This window comes from Peromyscus californicus, unplaced genomic scaffold (genome assembly GCF_007827085.1).
Source record: "Peromyscus californicus insignis strain IS unplaced genomic scaffold, ASM782708v3 Scaffold_10__1_contigs__length_136768540, whole genome shotgun sequence".
Taxonomy (NCBI): domain Eukaryota; kingdom Metazoa; phylum Chordata; class Mammalia; order Rodentia; family Cricetidae; genus Peromyscus; species Peromyscus californicus.
Window position 1 is genome coordinate 18,154,092 of NW_026294391.1, and position 15,231 is coordinate 18,169,322.

The 15,231-nt window shown below is 42.4% G+C and overlaps 1 protein-coding gene across 8 annotated transcripts in view; it reads left to right on the top strand.

Moving 5' to 3' along the window:
* Positions 1-15,231, top strand: part of LOC128125152 (protein FAM156A/FAM156B-like) — a 53,761-nt gene that overhangs the window by 15,082 nt on the left and 23,448 nt on the right. For 2 of the 8 annotated variants that reach the window (XR_008223158.1, XR_008223167.1), the window contains exon 4: positions 13,245-13,453. The exons of the other annotated variants lie outside the window; for them this stretch is intronic. The gene's annotated coding sequence lies outside the window, so the exon portion shown is untranslated. The remainder of the gene's footprint in view (positions 1-13,244; positions 13,454-15,231) is intronic. 8 annotated transcript variants of the gene reach the window in all.

A 15,231-nucleotide genomic window follows, 5' to 3' on the forward strand; every position in this document is an offset into this window, starting at 1 on the left:
AAAAAGCAGGCCTCCCAGGGATATCAACTGAAACACTGCATAACAAGTTACAATAAGACTAGGTACAAACCCTCATATCAAGACTGAACGAGGTAACCCAGTAGGAACCAAAAGATCCCAGGAGCAGACAAAAGAGTCAGAGACACCCCTCACTTGCACTGTTAGGAGTCCTACAAGAATACCAAGCTGCACAATTGTAACATACATGCAGAGGACATAGCAGAGACTCATGAAGGTTCTGTGCTTGTTGCTCAGTCTCTGTGAGCCCCTATGAGCCCTGCTTAGTTTATTCTGGGGGCTGTGTTCTCCTGATGTCCTTGACCTCTCTGGCTCCTACAGTCTTTCCTCCCACTCTTCTGTGGGGTTCCCCGAGCTCTATCCAACGCTTGGTTGTGGGTCTGCACCTGTTCCCATCAGTTGCTGAATGAAGCCTCTCTGTTGACAACTGGGTTAGGCACCATTCTGTGAGTATAGCAGAATATCATTAGGAATCATTTCATTGACTTTTTCTTTCTGGCCAGTTGTGTTTGGTTCCATCCTAGGACTCTAGGCTATCTAGCCTCTGGTTCCTGGCCCTTCAGGCAGTGTCAGGAGTGGGCTCCCTCTCATGGCATGGGTCTCAGGCTGGACCAATTATTGGTTGGCCACTCCCACAAGTTCTGTGCTACTTTTACTCCAGCCATCTTGTAGACAGGACAAATTGTAGGTTGAAGGTTTTGTGGCTGGGTTGGTGTTCCAGTCCCACCACTGAGATCCTTGCCTGGCTACAAAAGATGGTCTGTTTAGGCTCTGTATCTCCCATTACTAGGGGTTCTCTCTGGGGTCACCCTCATAGATTCTAGGGAGTTTCCACTACTCTAGGTTTCTCCTGCCTGATCCCTCCTGTTCCCCACGCATCCCCAGTCCACCTGCAAAATCTATTCTATTTCCCCTTCCCAGGGAGATCCATGCACCCCCCACTCCTCACCCCCATTGCCATGTTCTCATCCCCAACTCAGGCAGATATCCCCTGCTCAAGTGCAGGCCACATCAGTCAGAAGAACAGGTAGGCAAACTCAGGGAGAGATTTCCTGCTGGACTAGAGGCCACACCTCCTACCACCAGAATTCCAGATAGTTCCCTTGCCCACTGACCTCCTACACTTTCTCAGTTCCTCCTTCTGACACTATTCCCAATCCTCCTTCCCCTCCCCTTTGCCATATCCAAGGCTCAACTCAGACCTCTGACAAGAGACTCCCCCAGCTCAAACAGAGGCCAGGTAGGCCTCTAGCCTATGGACCTCCCCCACTCTCACAGTACCCCCTCCCTATCCCTAATCCTCTCTCCACTCCTTGTCACCTTTTCTCAGCCCCCAAGTTGGGTAGAGACTTTCTGCTCAACCACAGGCCACGAAGTTAAAAAGACCAGAGAGGAAACAGAAACCAAGGGGATCTAGGTATCTGGAATTTATGACACTTGAGGTGTTCCTTAGTGTATGCTTCTGGACTTGTCTTTGTTGGGTGGGTGTTTTGTTCTTTTGTTGCTGCTGCCTACTCTGGATCCTAGCCAAGTGTAGTGGCTGTGGGCTACTGGTAGAGAGTGTTTCTGTGGGTTGGCAGGTGACACAAAGAAATGAAGATGATCTAGGGGGAATTGCTGAGAGGGGCTGTGGGAAAGTGCTAGGGAGACCCTGGGTCCACACCCAAGAGGCAGCGAGTGAAGCTGAGTGGGAGGAAGGGCAGGCAGGCAGGCTGCAGCAGGGCTGAGAGGATTCCTGGAGAGACGGGAATGCATGACAAGATGGCTAGTGAAAATCGCCTACTTCCCAGGGATATCAACCAAACACAGCATGACAAGATGCAGTAAGACTAGGTACAAACCCAGGAGTGGATCTGGGGAAGAGAGAAGATGGCAGGGGGAGGTCAGGAGGAGTGGAAGGAGTGGAAGGAGTGGAAGGAGTGGAAGGAGGGGGAAACTTGGGTTGGGTTGTATTGCAGGAGAGAAGAAAAAGAAAATATTGCCTACCTGAGTCCCAACCCAGTGTGGTTACTGAGGGTCCCTGGGTAGAAAGTGTTTCTGCAAGTTGGTGAGTGACCCAAAAGAATGGAGTTGAGCTAGAAGGGATGGCTGAGAGGGTGGCAGGAAATAGCTAGGGGGACCCGTGGGTTCACATCAAGAGGTGGAGTCCCCATGGGACGGAGGTGAGGTAGTAAGAGGGACTCTTGCAGGCATATTAATGCAGGACTAAGAGCAAGTCAGGAGATACTAGAAGGAAAGAACTCACCTTATTTTCTTACATTTCCTCCCTTTCCTTTCTTCCCTCCAACATCTCCTATGTCCCCTCTCCTTGCTTCCTCTCAAATTCATTACCTCTTTTCACACACACACACACACACACACACACACACACACACACACACACACACACACTGCTGAGTTTGTTTAGTGTTAATTGTATGTATGTTTCAGGGCTGAGCATTTGGTATTGGATAACCAATTAGGGTGCTCATCCCTTGGGAAATCTAATTCTTCCTCTCTTAATTGCCTGCATTTCTCTGTCTAGGGGTGGGACCCCTTGGGATTTCCCCCTTCCATGTCAGTATGCCTATCAGTATTGTACTTTTTCATGTTTTATTTATACAGCCATATTGTTGATGTATCATGGGTGACACTTCCCTGTCATTTCTGGGTGATACAATCTTTCAGCAGACTTCCCAGTTCTCTGGTTCTTACAGATTTTTTTCTCCCTCACTTCGTCGTTGTTATCTTTGTTTTAGGTGTGAGGGATGTGTTATAGATGGGGCTGGGCACCCTGTGATCAGCTGTTCTCTGCATTTTGACCAGTTATGGATTTTTGTAGTGGTCTCTGTGTGTTGCAAAGAGAAGCTTCTTGGGTGGGGAACTGTACTTTCTGTGGGTTTAAGGAAAATATTTAGAATGCAGTTAAGAATTGTCCTGGATCGCATACAGAATGAACAAGTTATATTTAAGAATATATATGTGTATACATATATGCATGCAATAACAATTAGTGAAAAAAGAGGCCATGACTTTCAAGGATAGTGGGGAGGGGTATATAGGAAGGTTTGGATGGAAGAAAGGGAAGGGAGAAATGTTGTAATTAAATTATAATCTCAAAATAAAAAAAATAAACCAGAGTTATGCTGGATTAGTAAAGTGGTGGCAGAAATTTCTTTCTTTTTTTTTTTTTTCCAGAGCTGAGGACCGAACCCAGGGCCTTGTGCTTGCTAGGCAAGCACTCCACCACTGAGCTAAATCCCCAACCCCCAGAAATTTCTTTTTTAGGATTCATGACCTTACTAACCTCAGGTAGCTGCCTAGGTTTTTAGCACTGGGCATGATTTCCCTCCTGTTTAGCAGACCTTAAGTCCAATTAGACAACTATTGGTTACTGCCAAGGTATGTGTACCACTATTACACATTTGTGGATATCATGCCATGCTGATCACTGTGGTTTATTGGCATAATAGCTGGGTAAGATTGTTCATGTTTTTCTCCTTTGGCAGTTTGCATATCACCTTCTGGTACTATGAAAGCTAGTTCTCAGTGAAGAGACTTTCAAGTCAGATCCTGCTTCAATCCTCTGAGTCCTGCGTCCAAAGTTCACAGTGTCTTTGGCAATAGGGACTCACCTTCATCTTTTGGGAGACAACCAAGGGCAACAACAATAGCCTATATTGTTTTGGGAGTCTTTTGGACTCTTCTTGTTTGTTCTTCCACTTTTGAGCTCTCATCTTTCTGTTTCACAAAATGACTAGGCTATTCAAGATTTTTTCCACACACGTTTTATAACATGAATCAGTTGGTCAATTGCTACCAAATAATGAAAAGACCACAGTGATCTTAATTTGGATTGCATTGAATCTAGAGGACAATGCTGTGTATCTCTACATTCATTTAAGATTGCTTCAGTTTCCTTTAGCTAAGATTTGTAAGGTTTTATGTATGAGTCTTATATATACTTTGTTAAGCTAAATTAGCCACCACTACATAGTACATGACTTTGTGCTATAGTAAAAGATACTAGTTTTTATTTAAATTTTAATTGTCTGTGGCTGGCATATAAAAATAGAAATGACTTTTTCTATCAGTATCATATACCATGTTAGTTATTAGCTCATGTAGTTTTCGTTATTTTTATAGAATCACATCTTTTCTGTAGATAAAAGCTGTTTTGATTTTTCTTGCAAACAGCCCATAACATATTGAATAAAAGTGGCAAAGGCACACATCCTTGCCTTTTCCTCAGTCTGAAGATGGAAAGTATTTATTTTCATTTTAATTAGTGTTTTAAAAGTCAGTATACAAAGTAGTGGGTTTTAGTGACTGATTCCCTTCCTACCCAATTAGCCCCCTTCTGCATTCATGTCACATGTATTCTCTCACTCTCTCCTCCCCAACCCTCCCTTAAGACCTCTTTCCCCCGCTTTCATGGTCCTTTCTTTAGTTACATGACCTATACTCATCTTTGCAAACTATATTTCAGATGAGTGGTTGGTATTTAGTATATATAAAAGGATTGTAAACATTAACCACCCAAACTCCAAATAGTGCAGTCAATAAATGAGCCATTTAATGGAACAGTTTTCAAAAGAAACACAAATGGCTAATAAATTTTTTTTTAAAAAGTATTCACCATCCTCAACCATCAAAGAAATGCAAATTAAAATTACTTTGAGATTTCATCTCATCCTAGACAGAATGGCTAGTACTCAGTCTTTTATAATTAAATATTATGTTAACTTTTGATATTTTATAGATTATGTTTATCAACATAAAGATGTTTCTCTGTATTCCCAGTTTGCTTTGTAAATTATACCATGTTGAATTTTATCAAGTGATTTTATGTATTGATTGCCATGCTCATTTTTAGAAGTTTGTGAAGTACAGAAAGTAATTTCAAAATGTTCAGCCCATTTTCAAACTACAATATAAACCCCATGAGGCTATAGAATTTTACCTTTTTAAAAAAGATTTATTTAAATAATTTATGTATGAGTACTCTATCTGCATGTATGCCTGCATCCCAGAAGAGGGTATCAGATCTCATTACAGATGGTTGTGAGCCACCCTGTGGTTGCTGGGAATTGAACTCAGGACCTCTGAAAGAGCAGCTACTGCTCTTAACCTCTGAGCCATCTCTCCAGCAACCCTCCCACCTCTTTGTTTTTTTGAGACAGGGTTTCTCTGTGTAGTTTTGGTGTCTGTCTTGGATCTCGTTCAGTAGACCAGGCTGGCCTTGAACTCACAGAGATCCACCTGGCTCTGCCTCCTGAGTGCTGGGATTAAAGGTGTGTGCCACCATTGCCTGGCTAGAATTTTACCTTTTTAATTTTAATTTTACCTTTTTGCTGCTAAAAAACTGCTAACATTTTATTTTGGATTATCACATCAGTGTTCATGGGTTGTGTTGTAGTTTGAATGTAATTGGCCTCCATAAGCTCATAGGGAGTGGCATTATTAGTAGGTTGGGCCTTGTTGGAGGAAGTGTGTTACTGTAGGGGCAGACTTTGAGGTCTCATATATGCTCAAGCTACTCCCAGAGTGTCAGACACTTCCTGTTGCCTTCTGATCAAGAAGACCATGCCTGTATGCCACCATGCTCCCCACCATGATGATAATAGACTGAATCTCTGAAACTGTAAGCGAGCCACCCCAATTAAATGTTTTCCTTTATAAGAGTTGCTATGGTCATGTTGTCTCTTCACAGCAACAGAAATCCTAACTAAGACAAATTGTATTGGCCTATAATTTTATTTCCTTAAAATTTTATGTCTTGAGTGTAGTAGAGTAATACTGACTCTCTAAGACACCTAGGGAAGGCTTGCCTCTTCAGCTATCTGGAAGACTTGTTTACAGTTGGGATTATTTCTTCCATACATGTTTGGTTCCTTTCTTTTTCTTTCTTTTTTTTTTTTTCCAAGACAGGGTTTCTCTGTGTAGCTTTGGTGTCTGTCCTGGATCTCACTCTGTAAACCAGGCTGGCCTCGAACTCACAGAAATCTGCCTGGCTCTGCCTCTCGAGTGCTGCGATTAAAGGCGTGCGCCACCACTGCCCAGCAACTTTTTTTTTTAACTTGAATTCAATCTTTTCAATAAATATAGACTGTTGATGTCCATTTTGATTGATGTTTGTTAGTTATTGCTTTTCAAGGAATTTTCCCATTTTTTCTAAGTATCATTTTCTGGATAATATTTTAAGTAATATCTTCTTATGATTAATTTAACAGCTGAAGAATCTATACTTTGAGATTATTGATACTGCTCATTTGTTTTACACACACACACACACACACACACACACACACACACACACACACACACACACACCAGTTCTTTTCTTTTTTTTTTTTTAAAGCCAGAATCTGTTAAATTTACTGCTCTTTTTAAAAGAGCTTACTTTTGCTAGGCAGTGGTGGCGCACGCCTTTAATCCCAGCACTCAGGAGGCAGAGGCAGGCAGATTTCTGGGTTCAAGGCCAGCCTGTTCTGCAGAGTAAGTTCCAGGACAGCCAGGGCTTTTACACAGAGAAACCCTGTCTTGAAAAACAAAACAAAAAAGAACTTACTTTTGATTTCATTGATTTAGTCTATCAATTTTTGTCATATCTGCTTAGATGATGTCTGAAAAATACTTATTTTTTTTTCCTTTTGCTTCTCTTGGGTTCATTCTGACTTTCTCTATATTTAAAACTTTATTTGGTTTCTTTTCATTATTTTGTTTTGTTTTTATATAATCTGCTGTTTAGCCCAGGCTGCTTAAAATTCACTATGTAACCCAGGATAGACTCAAATTTATAGTCCTCTTCTTTCAGCCTTCCAAGTGCTAGGATTATAGGCATGTTCCATTGTTTTCTAATATCTTAAGGTGGAAACTTACCTACTTGTTTTGAGGCCATTGTTTTATAAGCATTTAATGACATAAATTTCCCTCTCTGAATGGGTTTTGTTTCACTTCAGAAATTCTCATATATTGTTTTCATTTTCTAACACTTTTAAAATTCTCCTTTGGTCCTAGCAATATTTTAAAAATGACATTTAATGTGAACATATTTTGTGATTTTTTTCAGGTGTCTTGCTTTGACTAATTTCTGTTTTAATTATTTGTGGTCAGAGAACATATGATTTCGGTCCCTTTGAAGTTGTTGAGACTGATTTTTTTAAAAATTTTTTTATTTTTATTTTGCAATACAATTCAGTTCTACATATCAGTCACGGATTCCCTTGTTCTCCCCCCTCCCGCCCCCCTCACCTTACCCCCAGCCCATCCCCCATTCCCACCTCCTCCAGGGCAAAGCCTCCCCCGCGGACTGAGATCAACCTGGTAGACTCAGTCCAGGTAGGTCCAGTCCCCTCCTCCCAGGCTGAGCCAAGCGATCCTGCATAGGCCCAAGGTTTCACAACAGACTGCTGGCAATGGTCGAGAGACAGCCCGAACTGACCTACTCTGGTGATGGGATGGCCAAACACCCTAATTGTCGTGCTAGAAACCCCATCCAACTACTGAGGGATCTGGATGCAGAGATCCATGGCTAGGCCCCGGGAGGATCTCTGGGAGTCCAATTAGCGAGAATGAGGAGGGTTTATATGAGTGAGAATTGTTGAGACCAAGGTTGGATAAATCACAGGGACAAATAGCCAAACGAATGGAAACACATGAACTATGAACCAATGGCTGAGGGGTCACCAACTGGATCAGGCCCTCTGAATGGGTGAGACAGTTGATTGGCTTGATCTGTTTGGTAGGCATCCGGGCAGTGGGACCGGGTCCTGTGCTCATTGCATGAGTCGGCTGTTTGAGACTGATTTTATGGCACAGCACATGGTCTGTATTGGTGAACATTTTTATGTTAGGAGAATGTACATGCTTCTGTTATTAATATACAAATAATATTTACCATAAAATAGTCCACAGTGTTAAGTCTTTTATATATTTCCTGATTTTTTTTGTCTACTTGTGACGGAATAATGCTGGTGTTTCTAAATATCTAACTGTGGAATTGTTTATCCCTCCCTTCTCTTCTATCAGTTGGTAGTTCTTGTATTTGGGAGATGCACATATATTTATTCCTTTTCATTTTATTTTTTAATTTTGTCATTCAAGTTAATTCATATTAATAGCGTCCTTCATATTAGTGGTGTCTGTACAAGTATATATCATATGTTGATCATACTCCTCCCATAGCCCCCTGCTCTCCCTTTCCTCGTGCCTCTCCACTGCCTGATTATTTCCTTTGTCCCCCTAGACAGTTTTACTTCTATGTCACAGATGTATACATGATTTTACATGTCTATATAAAATCTTTAATCCACAAATGAGAGAAAGAACACAATGTTTATCTGAGACTTGCTTAATTCACTTAATACAACTATGTCCAGTTGGATTCATTTTTCTATAAATAATATAAGCTTTTTTTTTTTAGACAGGGTTTCTTTGTGCAGCCCTGACTATCCTGGAACTTGCTCCATAGACCAGGATGGCTTTGAACTCAGAGATCCTTCTGCCTCTGCCTTCCAAGTGCTAGGATTAAAGGTGTGTGCCACCAGCTCATAACTTTGTTTTTGATGAATGGATCATCATTACCACTTATATTAATTATCATTCTGAAGTCTATTTTGGTAGTAATTTAGCCCTCTATGGTGGTTTGAATGAGAATGCCCTCCATAGGCTCATGTGTTTGAATGCTTGGCTCCCCATTTGGTGGAACTGTTTGGGAAGGATTGGGCAGTGTGGCTTTGTTGGAGGATGTGTGTCCCTGGGGGTGGGCTTTGAGATTTCGAAAGCCCATGTCATTCCAGTTAGCTCTCTCTCTGCCTTGTGCCTGTGGATAAGATGTAAACTCTCAGTTATTGCTCCAGTACCATACATATCTGTCTGCTTGCCACCATGATGATCATGGACTAACCCTCTGAAATTGTAAGCAAGCCCCCAATTAAGTGCTTTCTTTTTATAAGACACTTACTTATTGTGTGTATATTTTGTGGATATGTAGATATGCACATGTGGATGTCTCAAGACAACTTTGGAGAGAACAGGAAATTATCCAAGTGACTGAGGTTGAGCCTAACTCAGTGGAAATAGCAGGTTTCCTGGATGTTCTCCCTAATTCTCATTTGTCCCTTCCTCTGCCTCTGCATCACTTAGTCTTGCTCTATGTCCTATTCAGGAGACTGGTAGTACCTCACTGGCTCTCTATCTGGCAGATATCTCACTGTGTGTGTCTCTAGGAAATCAAGTCTGACTTCTTTCATGTTCTGTGTATAGACATCTTGGACACATTTGGAGGTCCTTGCCACAGATTGTTAGAGGCTTGAGGTGTCTGGGTTCCTGGGACTCAGCTGTGAGGTTTTTGAGGAATAGAGGACTTGTGCTCAGAGTGAGAGATTTCTGGGGTGTTTAAGAGTTTCTATTTTAATAGAGAAAACATATGATCTGTATTATGGACTTTGTCTAGAAGTGCACACATTATCACACTTTTGTGATTGTGCATTTCAAGCATTAGCATTCAAGCAACCTTGAGGAGTTTTGTGAGGGATACAATACCATTAAGCCCACGAGATCACAGGCATTTGATGACTTGGGGATTCTGTATCCTACATGTGACCTCCATGACCTGGTTATAGTGTGAGGCAGAGGGTTCCATTATATCTTGCATTAAAAACTTTGGACTTAGCCAGACAGTAGTGGTGCATGCCTTTAATGCCAGCACCCAAGAGACAGAGGCAGGTGAACATCTGTAGCTTTAAGGCCAGCTTGGCTTACTGAAGGAATTTCATGATAGCCAGGGTTACACAGAGAAACCCTGTCTCTAATGTCCCCCACCCCACCCCCAAAACAAATAAACAAACTAGCAAAAACCATAAAAACTTTGGGCTTCAAAGGAATTTGTCCACCATACCCTGAGGTCTTTGAGATATTTGCCGCAGGAGTAATCCTTGTCCCTGGGATCTGTCCTTTGGGTTATTTCATGTGTCTATCTCCCAATGTGTGGACTATGATTTTATGGGCTTCTGAGACAAGGGTATGAGATCTTTTAACTATGTGAGTACCTGAACCACAAGTTAGGAATTTTCAAAAATACATGTGGGCAAAAATACATGTGGGCTGGAATTTGATGTCTCTAGATTTTTGTTTTGTTTTGTTTGTTTTTGTTCTGTGAGCCATTCCGTATTGCATGTCTAAAGTTTGGAGGTCATGCTGCAGAGATAGCTCAACTGGTAAAAGTACTGACTGCATCAATCTTATGAGCTGGATTCAGTCCCCAGAACCCACACAAAGGTGGAAAAAAGAGAACTGACTCTACAAAGTAACTTCTTTATGCACTCTGTTACACGTATGTACGTACCAATGTACAACACACACACACACACACACACACACACACACACACACACACACACACACACACTATAATAGTATATAATGTTATTTAATTCAAAGTTTGGAGGCATCTGAGTTATACTTTCTTGTGTTGGTATTTGGTTGCTATATGCCATTGGGATATTTGGGGTGTGTGTGTGACCAACAGTGGGAGTATATTTAAGAGCCTCTGTTTATAATATGACTTTTCTGAGCTGATGGGAGATCAACATCCCAGAATGAAGTCTGGTCTGTCTTTGTTCTGTATCTAATGTCTTGAAAGGCCTGAGCTGTTTGCTGTTCACATCATCAACACCAGATATGAGGGGTCTATGACTCTCTCCAGATGTTCTGGTCTGACAACTGTCCAGAAACAGAAAAGTCTCCCACATTGGCCCAACTATGAGCATCATATCATTCTCCTAAGGGTTTCATAAACCACCACAATATGTTCACAATTTAACACATCAAGAAATAACTTGAGGGCCCAGAACAAGGCCAAAATACCAAATAAATTCCTATTTCTTGAAAGTAAGTGTCTGTGGTTGGAAACAAAGGCAGGTGGCCTCAATAGGTTCCCAGAAGCTGTCATTGCCAGAGGGTGAGGCAGCAGTGGACAGACAGACTGAGGCAGCACCACATAGGGGAAAAAGAGTGCCCCTAGAGTCTTAGTCTAGTGGGGATGCTGACAGGCACATCCCCTTGAGTCCCATACGCTTATCCCATGTCTTCTCTGAGAAAGGCACCGCTCTAGTTGTTGGGACACATCAGCAAGCAGACAGAAATCCCCAGGTTGGGACCTGCACCGGTTCAAGCCAGCCAGGGTCCCAGTGCAGGGAGGGGAAGTGGACACAGACTCCATTACTAACTGAGAAGCTATCACCAATTGACACCCACTTGCAAAGGAAAAATCAGTTCTCTCCAATGGAGTCTCACTGGGGACATTAGCCACACAGGGCAGGCCCCCTGCCCAGCAGTAGATGGCAACACAAAATGAACTCAAGGGCATTTTTGTAGACTTTTTATTTCATATCCCTTTATTGGGAGTTTTTTTGTCTTACTGATCTTTTGCTTGTATATTATGTGTTTTTATGGGTTCGTGTGTGTGTGTGTGTGTGTGTGTTTCTTGTGCTTTCTCTGTTACTTTAAAAGAATTTTGTTTTGTTTGCTTTTGTTGTTTTTCTGATTGTTTTCTAAAGAGAGAGAGAGAAAGAAGGTATGGAGTTTTGTGGATAGGGAGGAGCTGGGAGGAATTGGGGAAGGGGAAACCATGATCAGAACATATTGTACAAACATTATTTTCAGTTAAAAATAAAGTAAAAATTATCCTTATAACAAACAAAAACGAAAATATTTCAGGAAAGCTTCCACTGGGCCTACAGAAAGAGAGATATGCGTATGGCTTTTTGTTAAAGTATTGTTACTTGTTAGAAATATCTGCTTGTTGCTATACAGAAGCAATCTGAGAGCTTTAAACAAATCAGTGTGCTTGTGAAAGAAAACAAGCTCATGCTTTAAAATATGTGAATTTTTCAACAGGCTAATTCAAATGTTAATAAAAAAAAACTAGAAGAAAAGAAAGAAATTCCTAAGCATTCAGTCCCCAAACAGGAAGTGGAAGGTGGCAGGTGACAAATTCTCAGCGATAGTCTGGCAAGCTGCACAGTGAGTACAGTTGACAGTGAGGGATGCTGGAACTGAACACAGAAAAGGGGCCAGCAAGATGCCTTAACCAAGTCTGATGACCTAAATTCGATGTCCAGGACCCAAATGGTGGAAGAAGAGAACCGATTATAGAAAGTTGTCTTCTGAGCTCCATGCACATTGTGTGGCATGTGTGTGAGCACCTACCTGTGTTCAGTCACACACTCAAAATAAATTTAAAAAATGTAATTTAAAGAGAAAGAAGGAAAAAGAAAAAGCTGTACCAATTGTGGTAACAGGATGGAAAGCTTGGGCCAGGAAGTAAGTGAGCTGCCGGTTGGAATCTGTAGCGGAGTAACCAGAATAAGCAGCATGGAGGAAATTATTTTCTGATATCAATGTGAGGGAGGTGTCAGCCAAGCAGATATCTGGAGATGGGGCTTTCCAGACAAAGAGAACATCTGGGGAGGAGAAGGTGAAGAAGAGCCCACCAGGCACATGGAGGACACCACAGCAGTCAGTAGAGAAGAGAGCTGAAGGGAAGGTGGGAGGTGCCCAGGGTGCTGTCTGGTAGAGATGCTTCTGCTTGGTCAGCCTGACAGAAAAGGACAACTGAGGGTCACAGATGCTGCCAGCAAGTCTGTGCAGGGCTACAAGGGCCAGGCAAAAGAGGGACACATGGAAAGAGTAGTCAGCAAATTGGGAGGCTTGGGCAATGAGCTAGTACTTCAATCAGGTGAGGATCTGTCTTCCTGCCCTTGTCCCAGGAGCCATCTGCATTGTATCCACAGACTCAATTAGTGCTCAATTGTCAGCCTGAATTTGTTCACTAGCCTTCTAATTGAACCCATGCTTGAGGGGCTATGTGCACTGGCCCCTGGGCACATGGACAATTTGGTGACCAATAGGTGCAATTCCTCTGTGAGGCCAGATCTGAGCTGGACAGACTATAAGAGATTAGCTGACTTGTACTACAGAAATTTGTATCCTCTTTAAAAATTATTTTTATCTTTATGTGTATGACTGTTTTGCTTGTTTGTATGTCTAGTATATGTATGTGCATCACATGTATGTAGTGCCCACAGAGGCCACAAGAGGACATCAGATCCTCTAGAACTGGAGACACAGATGGATGTGAGTCACCAATGTGGGTGCTTGGAACTGAACTCAGGTCCTCTGCAAGAGCACCAAGTGCTCTTAACCTCTGAGCCATCTCTCCAGCCCCTATATCTTCTTTGCAGTAGGAGCTCCAGGATTAGGGATGGGATGAAAGATGTAATTCTCCTCTCAGTACAACTGAAAGAATCTGATCGTCTGTTCCACCTTCCTGAATCATTTCTACTGCACAAATAATGGCAACAATTGACAACTACCTGCTGTTCCCATTGGCCAAGTACCTCCAATCACAATCTTTCAAGCACTGAATAAGCAAGCATGTTTGAAGCTCCAGGTGAGTCGCTCATCTTTAGGTACAGGACCCGGTGGGGAATTTGGGGTGATTTAGACTACGTCCTTGCAGGAAGATGCTCCCACTCCAGTGTGTGTGTGAGGAGAATGATACTAGAGTTTAAGTCGCGGTACTCTGTAAATAGAAGATGGCTCCTGACCCTCCTCACCTGAGGGGAGTGTGGGAGGGTTTGCACAGGACAGACACATGGGATGGTAGGTTGATGAAGTAGGTAGCTACATTGCACATGTCACAGAGTCAAGGCGGGTGAAGATAGTGATCTACATAGGCATTGCTAGGTCTCCATCTTTGGCCTGGTGGGCCCCATACCACCTCTGGGGTCTGCACAGCTCTACAGATGTGCTGTTGTCAATAGAAAGGCCTCTTGCAGTTCTGTTGGTTCCCATATTCTTTCAGGTAGAGCTTGAAATTGAAAAGTGGGTTATTTAAGTGCCTCTGAATGACATTGTCTCCCCAAGGAAAACTAGAAGATAGTCTTTCTCAGCAGTTATCTCTGAGGCCAGCATTATCACTAATGGGCTCCAGGGCTGTTGGGTAAGGGCAACACTGGGGAAGGCCGACATAGTACTGTCCTAGAACCTTTCAGAGTGGCTTTGCCGGGTTGGACACCTGCCTTTCACCTGTGGACATGGTGTTGCAACAAAGAATATTCCACTGGTATACAGTGTTACCATCTTACCAAGTGGAATGTAAGCAAAGGGTGTCAGCATGACTGTAAAAACAGCCTACCATGTCTTTCCTGAGCAAACTCTCATATACTCCCTGTAAATGAGGAGGGTAAGGTGCTCTCCTTGGCGGTCCTCTTTAGTTGGAATCAGCCAGACCTTGGATGTGACTTCTCAATTTACCATTTTCTGCATGAGATACCAAACAACTCCCACTTTGTTTCTTCTCTTTGTAACTGGCCCCAAACGTTAATGATCTTTGTACTTATCTCCCAAGTGTTACCTTTACAGGTATCTTCCACCTAGCCAGGCTGCTTTCATGTATTGTTTTCTTGGGGTTTGAATACTTATTTCTTTGGGACTTTGAGGGTTTTGTTTGTTTGTTTGTTTGCTTATTCTTGCACCGGTGGGCATTGATCTCAAGGTCTCACATCTGCTAAGTAAGTGACCTATGCTCCTAGTCTCTCTGGACCTTTGCACATTAAAAACTATACGTATGAATAATAGCTATGCTCCAGGAAGAGTCATCCTGATGTATCTAATGTGCTTCTCCCATAGGGCTACTTAAAAGTAACATGTTAATATGGAGAGCATGATGCTGGCGCCCCTGGGAAGCTAGCCAAACCTCAAGCCATGTTTGAGTTTGGAGCGGCAGTGGTGGGACTAGTGACACTCCCATTTTTTCTTTTTGTTGTTCACCTGTTCAAAATCCTCTGGCATTTTGTTTCTTTGTTTTTAACCTCATTTCTTTCTCAGTGATGTCTAGTAGTTGGTGGACAGTATATTCTTCTTGGAGGGCCAGAAAAATATATACAGAACACATTCTGACATTTTGTAAAAACAGGGTTAAATTTTATAGAGAAGCATGCATGTGGTGGTATTGTGTTCCCCAAAATATTGTGTACCTTAATAAACTTATCTGGGGTCAGAGAACAGAAAAGCCACAAGATACTTAGGCTAGAAAATGTTAGCACACGCCTTTAATCCTAGCATTCCAGAGGTAGAAATCCCTCTGAATCTCTGTGAGTTCAAGGCCACATTGGAAACAGCCAGGCATGGTGACTCACGCCTTTAATCCCAGAAAGCAACCTTTAA